The sequence below is a fragment of the Ursus arctos genome, unplaced genomic scaffold, assembly GCF_023065955.2.
Source record: "Ursus arctos isolate Adak ecotype North America unplaced genomic scaffold, UrsArc2.0 scaffold_20, whole genome shotgun sequence".
In the NCBI taxonomy this organism is placed as follows: Eukaryota; Metazoa; Chordata; class Mammalia; order Carnivora; family Ursidae; genus Ursus; species Ursus arctos.
The window spans coordinates 55,971,959-55,984,832 of record NW_026622875.1 but is presented as its reverse complement, the minus strand read 5'-3'; positions in this window follow the sequence as shown (position 1 = coordinate 55,984,832).

Here is a 12,874-nt window from a genome sequence, read left to right as displayed (position 1 = left end):
CTTTTTGTCTTGGCAATCAGAAGACTATGAGATATATTTAGTTCTCAATCTCAGCGGTTGTGTATTTTGGTATTTTGCACTATGCTAGGACCAGGGAAGACTATAAAAAGTGGAGGGCATAGTCTGTGTCCTTCTGCAATTACAATATTGTGGGGCAGCTAAGTGGTGGCCTAAGACCCATTCCATGTGTACCATGTCAGGCCTCCAGAGGCTGGGCAGCCTCGTGCATCTCAAGGTGCTAGGACTGGGCTTCCGGGACCCCCCAGCCCTCATGCCCACTATTTCCATAAACTTCCTGAAGTCCTGTAGCTGGCATAGCAGTGCCCAGAATTCTGGCCTTTTGTAAACAGGCATCAGACAGAAACCAAAGAGAAGAAAGAAAGCCTTCAAGACGCCCCTGTGTGCTGCAGGCTCAGGAATTCCACAGCGGGGAGCTTCCCGGCCAACAGAGAACTCCCTTCCACTCACCTCCCAGCCAGCTTCTGGAATCGAAATCCACAGGTGCAACATCTCTGGCTCTCCAAGGAAGGCCGAATGGGGAAGAATGAAAATGGGGCCTGTGAGGGAGCTGGAATTACTCTAGAGGCCAACATCTCCCCGTTTCGTATGCAGCGGCTTCTGCCAAGATTCTGAAGTTGCTTTTGATTTCAGTCATGCTGCACTTCCAGCCTCCAGTTGGGTGGCCATGTCTCTGACCCTCAGTCCAGATCACTGGCCTTTCCCAGGGGGATGTCACCGTGGGAGAAGCCTGGACCTTCTCAGTTCTGAAGCTCGCTCCAGGCTGCCAGCAAAGCTCCTTTCTCCAGCACATGCAGCCTGAAGTTGACTTATGGCTCATTTTCAGTACACAATACTGTAATTTTGTGAAATTATAGCAGTATCGATTCCAGAAGATCTTCTCTGTGCTGAAATACAGGACTGAGGTGCCAACTGCAGCCTCCAAATGTCACTGACTTAATCGGCCTGACCCTCCACTTTGATGTGACCACCAAGGACCCCTCTGCAGAGGCTCCAGCCTTTGCTGCCCAGTTCACAGGCCCTCATTCCTCCTGAGGGGTCCTGACTGTGAACACAGGGTGGGTCCTCCAAGGGAGCAGGGAACAGAACAGGGCTCCAAGGAATCTTCTCACTCTGGCTGTTGGGACACTCAAAGCCACTACGAGGAATGGGCTTGGATCCTCATTCTAAGTATATTTACTGTTTCCTTCTTGTCCTCATCTCAAGACAGGAAGGGAAGTAACATTGACCTTTGAACAACATGGGTTTGAACTGTGCGGGTCCACTTACACACAGATTTTTTTTGATGAATACAGTATAGTGCTGTAAATGTATTTTCTCTTCCTTATGATTTTCTTAATAACATTTTCTAGCTTATTTCCCTGCATTCTTTTTTTTTTTAAAGATTTTATTTATTTATTTGACAGAGAGAGACAGCCAGCGTGAGAGGGAACACAAGCAGGGGGAGTGGGAGAGGAAGAAGCAGGCTCTTAGTGGAGGAGCCTGATGTGGGGCTCGAACCCAGAACGCTGGGATCATGCCCTGAGCCGAAGGCAGACGCCCAACCGCTGTGCCACCCAAGCGCCCCAATTTCCCTGCATTCTTTACTGTAAGAATGCAGTGTGTAATACATACAGCACATGCAGTATGTGTTATTCGACTGTTTATGTGGTCAGTAAGGCTCCCGGTTGGCAGCAGGCTAGTACAAGCTAAGTTTTAGGGGAGTCAAATGTTATAGTGTATTTTCAATTCTGCAGGGTGTTGGCATTTCTAACCCCAATGTTGTTCAAGGGCCAACTGTAGTACCTTCAGGATTGAAAGCAAAAGAGAAAGTATGAATCAGTGAATGAACAGATAAGAGTGATGAATGAGAGAGAGAGGAGAGGAGGAAAGAACAGATGGAGAAACAGGGAAGGAAGAGAGAAAAGGGAAGGAGGGCACGAGAAAACTATAAATTCTCAAGGAACACCGTCAAGGCAAAGTGAGCCAGGACTGTGAGTAGAACTGAATGACCTGCCAATTGCAGTGTTAGTTTCAGATGAAGACTCTTTGTGGCAGAACTTGAGAGGGAGGCTCCCTGTCAGAATCATGGGGCTGTCATTGCACCACTCATGGTAATGGCCCAGAAATTTTTTAGAATACAAGATACCAGGCTGGGCTTCTCAGCTACACAGAGATGGGCCAGTTTGGAGGGGAACAGCTGCAGTCTGGGAGATTATTAAGAGGTTATAAATTAGGAATGACCAGCTAAAGGGGTTGGGATAAGACCAGAAGAAGAAATCGTTGGGGGTGTCTTAATGGGTACAATCTGCCTTCAATGTCCAGGAAGAGGGAGACAGCACCACTTTCCCATTAATTCACTCAACAGATATTTATCGATCATTTATTAGGAGCAGACACTGCTGGTTCTTCTGGAGTTTACAGGCTAGAAAGGGAAGCAAATATTAAATGAATCAATTACAATGTCCCCTAAGTGTCTAAAGGAAGAAAGCTGAGTTCTACCAGAAAGAGAAGCAGGGTCCCCAATGATTTGGGGTTACGCCCAGGGTCAGAAAAATCCCTCAGATCTGAGGAATGAGAAGAACCTAGCAGGGGAAGCTGGAAAAGACTTTCCCACTTATCAATGATGTCTGGAGCTTGTTGCTTTTAAGAAGGAGCAAGGCCAGTGTGGCAGGAGTTTGGAGGAAGGAAGGAAGGACTGACTGACGGGGAAGACTCTATAGGGCCTGATGAGCCAGAAGCAGGAGTCTGAAGGTTATCCTGCATACGATGGGAAGCCTCTGGTGGGCTTTAAACAAGGGAGAGGTATGACTTGAATTGCCTTTTTAAAAAATCCCTCTTAAGCCATAGAGTGCAAAGTGGGGTGGAGAGTGGGGAGACCAGTTTGAGGGTGACTTGGTCATCTAGGCAAGCAGTGATGTGGTTTTGCCCAAAGTGAGAGGGAGAGAAATGGAGACATCTGGGTCCTAGTTTGAGGAAGGGTGAACAGGACTTGGTGGAGAGCTGGGAAAAGCAGCACAGAGGACATGACTCCCAGATGTTGAGTAGAGTGGTTCTGCCTGAGAGCGGGAAGACAGAGGACCAAGGAAGAGAGGAAAGCTTCCATCCTGATGCTGGAAGCCACAAGCTCTCTTCTGGCTCAGTGACGGGCCTGTCCACTGGCTCCCAGGCCCCCACCGGAGTATGTGGGTGGATGGCACTGAAGGGGCTGCCCTGCCCATGCAGGTCTTCAAACTGCATGAAGACGGCCACTATTTAGTAACATGGAAGGAGAAGCTGAGTGGGACTGGTTTTGGAAAAATATATTCATATTCCCTGTGGTGACCTCAAGACACTTGAGAAAGCGGTCTGAGTCACTATAGCGTTCATCGTGGGACCATGATTTTGATCATTTATGTACATAACCAACTTTTAAAAACTTGTACGGCCACATCCTATTGACAAGACTGTAACAACCCTGTTGGATCCTAGAATGGGGACTACGATGTTGGGAGGGGCCCAGGAGGTCACCCATTCCAAACCCTCCTCTCCACCTGAGTCCCTTGCAGTGTCCCAGTGGGGTGGCCATTCCAGTCAGGCCTCTCCAAGCACCACACAAGCAACTCAAGGCAACATGATGCATCCACGGCACCACAAGACTTTCTAACCACGACCCACAGTGGGAAATACATTTCCATGTCATCCCACGGCATGTGTGTGCATGCAAACACACCACACACACACACACACACACACACACACACACACACAACTCCCCTGAAACAAGAATTGCTCTTACTGCGTAAAATGCACCCTGATATTTTCTACTGTTCCACTGTAAACACTGGGGGCCTCAGTCCATTAAATAGATTTTATAGCTAATAGGTTGTGGTCCAAAAAAGCGCTTGCTCAGGGCACAATCTTCAGACTCTCAGGTGTCAAGCCGACACCAACAAACACAGTTCTATGCTTCTTCAGTTGCTCTCCTTGGTTTAACTACTCAGGAGCAGTCAGATTTTTATTTATATATTGTTTTAAATAAACATAAATAATTTTTATTTTCCTTCTTTCTTTTGGGGGTTATCTACTGCACAGACTAGTTGTCGATGCCTTTATCACCATGTCCTGAGGCTTCTCTCGATGATGTAAAATGGAATAATCCACCAAAGCTACAGCTGCTATACGTGAGCCATTGACACTTCATCGAAGACAGAGTTTCTTTTTAAAAAAGTCAGTCACGGGGTGCCTGGGTGGCACAGCGGTTAAGCGTCTGCCTTTGGCTCAGGGCGTGATCCCGGCGTTCTGGGATCGAGCCCCACATCAGGCTCCTCCGCTATGAGCCTGCTTCTTCCTCTCCCACTCCCCCTGCTTGTGTTCCCTCTCTCGCTGGCTGTCTCTATCTCTGTCACATAAATAAAAAATCTTAAAAAAAATGTCACATCAATAATTGATAGAGGTAAACTTTCAGTTTTCTAATTATTTTTGTTCTCATGAGAAGTATTTTGTGACTCTCCAGGGAGGGGGGAAATGATAACAAGATGCTTCTGGGTCTATAAACCATTTTTATGAATACACATTTGGAAACTGGATTTGTTTAGCAGACACTCATTCCCTTAGCTGATGCCTCCTATCTAGAGATAGCCAGTTACTGGGAGAACGGGAGAGAGATGCGGAGAAATGGGGCACCCACTGCAGAGCTCACTTGTCCTTGGCATCAGTTTGGCCTGACCTTTAGCTCCAAATACAACATGCCTTAGATTCTTCTCAATTGACATCATTTTTAAAATAAGACCTTTTTTATTTCAAAAGTAGATAAAGGCATATTGTAGAAACTGTATCAAATACTAACAAAACATAAGGAGAAAGAGGAAGGAAGGAAAGAAGGAAGGGAGGGAGAGAGGGAACTAGGAAAAGAAAGAAAAAAGAAGAAAATTAGACTCAACAAAAATCCAATCCCCTGGAGAAAACCACAAAAAACATTGAGGTGTATTATCTGTCAGTTAATTCCTCAAATTGCTTCTGATCTCACGCATACGAGTTTTCAAGATTAGTTCTTATTTCAGCTCAATAAATTATCCCCACCTTCTCTCTGACCTAAGGGCTGCTCTTAAATTTGGTTTCACAGCCTTGCAAAGGCCCACGATCTCATGAAGTTTGTGTGTCACATGCCTTCCTTTAACACACATACACAGATAGATACAAAACCTCTGACTCACTCCAAACTTCACCTTGGTCAAATGATTCCTACACAGTGTGGAGAGTGCAATGAACTGACCAGGAAGTTGTAGCTGTTGTTATTGTTTTCCACTAGACTTCTGAAACATAGAACTTCTTAAGGGTGGCATCTAAATCTTACTGATGTTATCCCCACAAGATCTATTACAATACCAGATGCATAGTAGGTGCTCAGTAAATGTCTGTGGAATTTAACTGCAAAATGCTGAGTTAATTACCGGGTCACTCCCAAGGACAGACTGAGAGCATTTATTGATGATTTAGTCCAGGCAGCTGGTCTGTGAGAACCTATGAGTCAGGCTAGAGTGATTACCAAGCAAAACAAAACAAAACAAAACAAAAGCCCATAAAATAAAGGAGGGCCCAATCCTATCTGACTTCCAAGAAAGTTATTATATTCCCTGATGGGAAATCCAAAATTCTCTTGTCTCAAGATGGCAGAAGACCTTCCAAAGTCCTGGGCAGAAACACTATGGACATATTCACCCTTGAGGGCACTGGGGGCATGCATGGAGTCTGGGGTGGCAGCTGGGAATTGGAGGGAGATACTTACACCACTCTCCCCTTTTCTAAAATGTTGCCTGAGAGTTTGGTCTCATTCTTATAACAACAGCAGGCTTAGAACATTTCTTGATTGTGTCTCGTTTTGAATCCTCTTCCATCTGCAGTGGCTTGTATGTCTTTGGCTTGGATTTCCAATCTCTATCATTTGTTCTGGGCTTCAGTGGTCCCTTTGCTGTTGGGTCAATTGGCATGAAGTTGTTAGTACTTCTCAAGCTGAATGTTGTGTCTGGTTGCTAGGATTAGCCATGAGGGGACTGGTCAGTACTTACTAGTACATCTTACCCCATGACATCGTTCTATAATTGATTTAGGGAGGCTCAATCCCTAGAGCTCAGTCCTTTCAAGATCTGTTTCTTCCAAATGACTGCTGCCATCATATACTCTGAAATTTTCATGGGGTAGCAGGTGCTGTTGGTGCTCCTCCCATTTCTTGTTGGATGGCTTCCCCCTTGTCCCTCACACTGGCTCCCCCATGTGCTCTCCCTCTCAACAGCTAGCACTTGCTAGTTTCCCTGGAAGGCAGCCCTCAGGCTTTTGGAGTCTCTTTGCCTCTGGATATTGGGATCAGAAAGTGCCTAGATATTTGATTCTAGAGACAGGCCTCAGCCAAGGGCCCAATGTCTCTGTCCCTGGGAAGACTTGGAAACCCCGGAGCAGCCCATTCTTCACACTTGGGGATGGTTAATCCTCGTATGGAAAAGATCATGTTGCAACCCAAGGTTATAAACTCACAGCAAGTACCAAGTGGTTAAGTATAAAGCAGAAATCTTAAAATCCCAAGATAGTTATCTGAAGACTTCTGCCTAAGCAAGAGCCGGGGTTCTTCCCCGAGCCCTCTCAAAAAGAAAAGAGCTGTATGTTCATTGTAATTCATCTTCAAAATGCTTGAAAACTTCAAGGATAATTGCTAGGTAATGAGGTGGAATGTGCAATTAAAGTGCCAGATTTACCTCCACCTCAGCCCCTGAGCTACCTTCTACGTAGGGGCCTTTTGCAGACACTGATGGGAGAAGTGATGCAGCCAGCGGTGTTCAGCAGGAGACAGAATGGGGAAAAGAAAAGCGAGAAACAGTCAGATTGCCTTTAAAAGACTGTTGTCCGTCATCCTATATGTAGAGAGAGGGATTTACACGTGCACACCAACAAAGTAAAAAATCAGGCCTCCGCCATATCTGAGTCCATCTGGCCAGGTTTAATTAGCAATTTGTCCCTGAATCTCAGATATGACGGACTTTGAGAACATCACCTGAAGGTTAGGACTTCTGAGTCCCTTTTCAGCTGCTCAGGTCACAGGGAAACAGACAGAACCTGGTTCCCTCTCTGCCATGTCTGTGAAGGTGGTACCTCCAAGGCCTGGCCGCTGTGGCAACTCAGAGACAGAGTACAATTAGAGACCCAGGGGCACATTTCAGGTTTGAGTTACCCTAACCACCCCCAAAGATCTCCCTTGAAACTCTGTCTGTTGGATTATCTCATCATTGAAATTTACCATATTCCTGCATGAAATCAGAGAGAAGATTCACTTCTGATATTTTTGAAGACCAAAGAGTAACAATGGCTGGCACATATTGAGTTTTCACTGTGCTCCAGATGCAGTTCTAAGCCCTTTGGCTATGCAGCTTAATCCTCACCACAGTCCTATGAGGTAGGTCTTACCTCATTCTGAGGATAAGAACACTGAGGCATAGAGAAGCAAGTAACATGATCGAGTTCATACCAACTGAGGTGTGTTCGTGGGTAGTGGTGCTAATAAACTCTGAACCAGGGATCCTTGCTTCAGAACTCATAGTGTCTCCCACTATTTTATGCTGCCTTTCTCTAGAAAAGTTTTACAAGAAACTTTATATTTTTTTTGTTTGTGTTTAAGTATTTCACTATAACTTTTGTCCCCTTTTAAACTACAAATATCCCAAGAGAGCTTTGAAGCTGCCAACCTTTCACAATCCAGTATGAATTAATAGCCTAGCTCACCTCCTATAGTCAATGGCCTTTCTCTGGACATTGGGTCTGGGGAGGGGAATGAATATGAAAGCCAGGGAATGTCTATTCAGAGAGACTATGGAACAGGACAGTGCAGAACTCTGGGATGGAAGGCTCTGGCAGCCTATGGCCATGCAGAGGACTGGGAGGCTGGGGGAAGAGGGGCTGTCACAGCTGAAGAGGCATCCCAAGAAAGGAGAGAGAGCACCAAATGTGCTGGGAAGCATGGGGCCACTGAAAGTCATCTCATGTTCAACCTGGGCATCCTGCTCTGAGTGTTGCTGGCTGCACTATGCCTAAGTCTTACCTTCCACATTCTGGAGATTTCTGCTTATGTTAGAGCCAGTGACCGAGGTTCCAGCTACATCCACACCTACCCCTGCAAGAATACAGCCCTGACCATTTCCTCATGCACAAGTGGCCACATTCCATTTCCATCCTGCTTCCAGAACCCATGCCCTCCACCTCTCTGGTCACATTGATTGGACCAAGGGAGGGCAGCTGTAGCAGATCTTGTCAATTCTCCACTCCCATATTTGGCCACCTGAATTCTCGGCAGCTACAATAGACAGTTTCTAGCATGCTAACACCCTCCCACCTCTGGAATTGTGTCTTTCTTCTCTGTCTAGGGGTTCTTTCTGTCTAAGCTCAGCAAACCCTGAGGTTAGAATTTGGGTGCACGCAGTTGGTTTGTTGGGGGATTCCAGGAAACCTGGTGAAGGAGAGGGGAAGCAAGGAAGGGAAAAGAGGAAAACCCAAAAAAGGATGTGTTAAGGGACAAGTTGCTTCAGAGGCTGGTGGAAGATCTTTGAGCCATCCCACAGAGGAGAGCCAGGGGGGCTGAGGGACTACTCTACCTAATTCCTCCCTTTATTGGTTGAGAGTTGCCACCAGGAGGGAGCATCAAATTCCTGGCACTTCAGTGCCAAGCCTGCTTTTTCTCTGGAGAACACCTCCAGGCAGGAAGACCCAGAAAGCCATCACTGTGTGCAAGGATGTCGCAGTGTCCCCCAGGGTGGGCCCGATGGCTGTGAGCAGGGCCAATGGGGTCTTGCTATGTCCTTGAATTGATGAGGCCCTGAAGCTCAAGCCGAGCAGAGGCGTAAAGAGCAGAGTCATTTGTAGCATAGACCCTACGTCCTGACTTCATTACAGATGATTCCATTTTATCTCCAAACACAGGCTCCCAGAAGTTGCCCTGTGTCTAGAGACCCCAGAGGCGGAATCATGCTCTGCTGACTGATAAATGTGCTTTCTTAGGTCTGTCTTTCTTTCAGTTACAGAAGATTTGGGCCTTTGTTATGTAGAAGGAAGAAAAAAAAAAACAAAATAAATGAAATCCTTATTCCGGCATTAAAGATTACTATTGCGGGATATTGCACCGTATCTTTTTTTCTGGTGAATTATTAATAAAGCCTGTTTTTGTTTAATGCCTGCTAATAATTTCTAAAAACAGATCTACAACTTCAGCTGTAAATGTGTCCATGAATCACTCTACTGAAAACCCAATTGTATGGTTAGCAAAAACCTCCGATAATAAAACTCCATCTTTTCACCCTTCCTCTCTGGAATCCCTGCAGAATGGCAGACAGGCCAAAGCAAGACCCCAGGAAGGCAAGAGGCAAAAGCTGAAATAAACTTCCCAAGTCAGTCTTCAACAATCTTGTTCAAGAAGTAATGAAGAGGTTGAAAATCTGGGAAAGGGGCATTGAGACAAGTGACATTTTTACTTCTGACTTTGAGTCAGGAAGGGAAGGAGAGTCCCACAAAACTGGGGGAAATCATGTGTTCAGTTTGGACTCTGAAATGCCTTTGAGATTTCCAAGAGGAAATGTCAAATAGGCTGTTGGAAAGATGTAATCTACAGAAAACAATGAGTTGTCCCCTTAGCAGTGAGACTTAAAGCTGTGGTCCTGGATGGGTCCCGGAAGGTGAGGAGCCTTTGAGGGAACCTGTCTCCTTTGCAGCATTAGGTGCCCACCCAGAAGACTCTCACCAATCAAAATAGGCTTCTTTAGATAGGCAAGAGAGAGCCCAGAATCAACTGACGTCATGGAAGCCAAAAGAAAAGGGTGTGTAGAAGGTAGAGGTGCTCAGCAGTGTTTAGTACTGTCAGAGAGACAGGCACATTGAGAACTGAGACCTGTCCACTGGACTGAGCATGGGCTGACCATGAGGACAGCAGCTTTGTCGGAGCGAAGGGAAGAAACCCTGGAAAGACTAGAGTAGGCAGACGTACCGGTGGGAGCGAGGAAACGAGACAGTGACCACAGAGCTCACGTCTAGCTGATTTGATACTGAAGGGAGGAGAGAGAAGGAAGGGGACTGTGGTGGGTGTGAGGGTTTAAGAGGATTTTGTTTAAATTGGAGAACATGACAGCGTTTAAAAACTAGTGGCAAAGGCCCGGTGGCGTGTGTGACAGAGAGATGGGTGTCTGAGCAGCAGCAGATGTCAGGAACGCCAGCACCGCATCCTTGCAGTCTTCATGAGGATCCTGCGGTTACAGCCAGCTTCTCGCAAACACCTGTCTGCCCATCTGTCTTTATGTGTCTCAGGGGACTCCTTCTGACACTTGGGGAGCTTGCTTGTCTGTGTTGTGTGGGTGTAACCAGGAAGTGTGGGGAGACCGGGCCCCAGGGGCAACACTCAGTGCAGGTGGATGGGATATTGGACAAGTACTTCAGCCTTCCTGTCCTCAACTAGCATGATTCTAGCTGTGCCCCACACAGCCTCCTAGAAGGACCCCATAAGACCCCGAAGCCCACTTGCCTGAGTGGTACTTTACTCAGTGACCCACTCTTGGCTGACTGTTCTCCCTTCCCTGCCCCACCTTCACTTTCTCCCTAGGCTTCCTGGGATCACCAAATAAGTGTGTTCACCCAACTTCCTGTCTCATGGTCTGTCTTGGGGGGAACCCGAATGGAAAATTTAGGGCAAATTCCCTAGGAAAGCAAGAGGAGTTGGGACACCACTGGTGAACACATGGGAGGCAAGACGGTAGAGGGGGTTATAGGTAAGCTCCTATGTTTGGCCCTAAGATGGTGGTGAGTCTTCTCTGATTTCTCCTATGTTCTCTGTAATGTGAGAGGCCCGGTCATCTGCCAATAGGGAATGGGGAAGGCACAGATCAAAAATGGGAGGCACCTGAGCAGAGAAAGCAGGAAGGTGTCCAGGAATGTGGAGAGTCAGTTTATGGCTGGTGATCACGAATTTGTAACGATAAACCCTGCTTGTCATGTGACCTCCTCCAGCAGTGCTTGGCTGCTCTGAGGCAGGTGAAGAGAAAGTGGGCACCTGGGCTTACCCAGAGAGGCCACAGAAGGGGTGGTGGTGTCAGAAAGAGTCATCAAAAAGTGTGAGCCTCTGCTGGATAAGGAGGCAGTGAAGGGAAGAGGAGCTGATGGGTTAAGGTGTTCGATGGGAAAGGCTCTTTCTGCAGAGAGCCAGGCAGTAAATAGTTAGGCTTGTGAGCCACATGGTCTCTTGTCAAACGACTCAGCTCTGCTCATGTCACTCAAAAGCAGCCACAGACGACCCATACACAGATGGGCAAGGCTGTGTGCCAATAAAACTTTATTTACAAAAACAGTCAGCATGCCAGGTAGGCCCATGGCCACAGTTTGCCCAGCTCCAGATTGGGATAAAGAGGAGAATTGGTTTGGTGAGTTTAGAAGTGGTGCCATCCAGTGAGAACTGGGTCAGGGTGTAGCCAGGAGGGGCTGAGGGCATGAGGGAGAGTATTGCTGATGAGGATGCTGAAATGCTGTGGGTATGGACTGTGGATGTTGACATGTGTAATCCAGGTTGCCAAGGTCTTGCCAAGTGACTGGAGGGCCTGACCGTTCAGCCGATGATGCCAGAGAGAGGTGGTTGAGTACTGTGATCACCTCAAAGAAGCAGGGTGGTTACCAGGCAAGGCAGTCATTGTCTGGGATTTTCCAGAGGGGGAGAGGACCGGACATAGTAGAGGACGTGCTTGACACAGGTGAGATGGCTGAGGCACCCACTGAACATCAAAGCTCTGTGTTGTACAGTTGGAGATAAATTTCCCTCTGGAACCCAAAGAAGCTGCCGAGTATCATGAAAGCGCCTACAGTCTCTCCCCATTCCCAAACAGATTCATCCTTGAGAAGACTATTTCTTTCTATTTGGCTGCTCCTTGGCCCTAGCACCATCAATGGCTCACCATCGCCTAGCAGGTAGATCCCAAATCTCTTAGCAAGACATTGAAATCCACCACATGTCTCCAACCTACTCTTCTAGCTTGTTCACCATTACGCTTCAGCAAGCCGAAGATTCACTATTTCCCATACCCACTCCACAATGGTCACTTCTTCCCATGTGCATTTAGCAGAAAGACCCTTTCTCTTCACCTCCAACACCTGCCCATTTTTCCAGGCCCAGCTGGGGAACATTTCTCCAACGACCTTGGCAGACAATGACCTTGCCTTCCTCTCTGTGCCTTCAGAACAGGACTGGGGAGAGTTTACAGCCTGCACAGACTGAGAATGTGATATCCTCTTAAACCTGATGTTTTCGAACTGTCTGTTAATGCTGAGGTGTGTTGTGAAGGGGCAGAAGAGCAGCACGAGAGAGGGGTCAGCCTGGACTGTACTGGTGGCCCTGGCAATCGGCACAGCTCCCGACTCAACACACCACTTGGCAAAGCAGATGTCCTTCTGCGATGCACTCTTGTGACCTGCAGCAGCCCTTGGGTGCTCTCCAGCCCACACACTCACCATCTCAGACTCTCCCTCCCACCTGGGTAAACCTTTCCTTAAAAGACATCCGCGTAAATATCACTTTCTCCTCCCCTGTGTTCCCTGTGAGCGGCGCAGCTCTAGCATGAGAAGTTCTCGGCACCTGACAGAGCTGCCTGGCCCACCCCTGCCCAACACCTGTCTCTGCTCCCTTGTGCTGCAGTTTGGGGCTGCCAGCCCTCCCCTAGGAGACTATGATCCCACTAGTCCCCTTGTGCCCCTCCATGGCCCCTGCACTGTACCCGGCAGTCAGCGGGGGCTTCATAACACAATGCTGAGCGCCTGTGGCCCCTTGTTTATCTCTTCCTCTCGCTCTCACAGGCTGGGATGGCTGCCCATTTGGAGGACCCATGGAGCT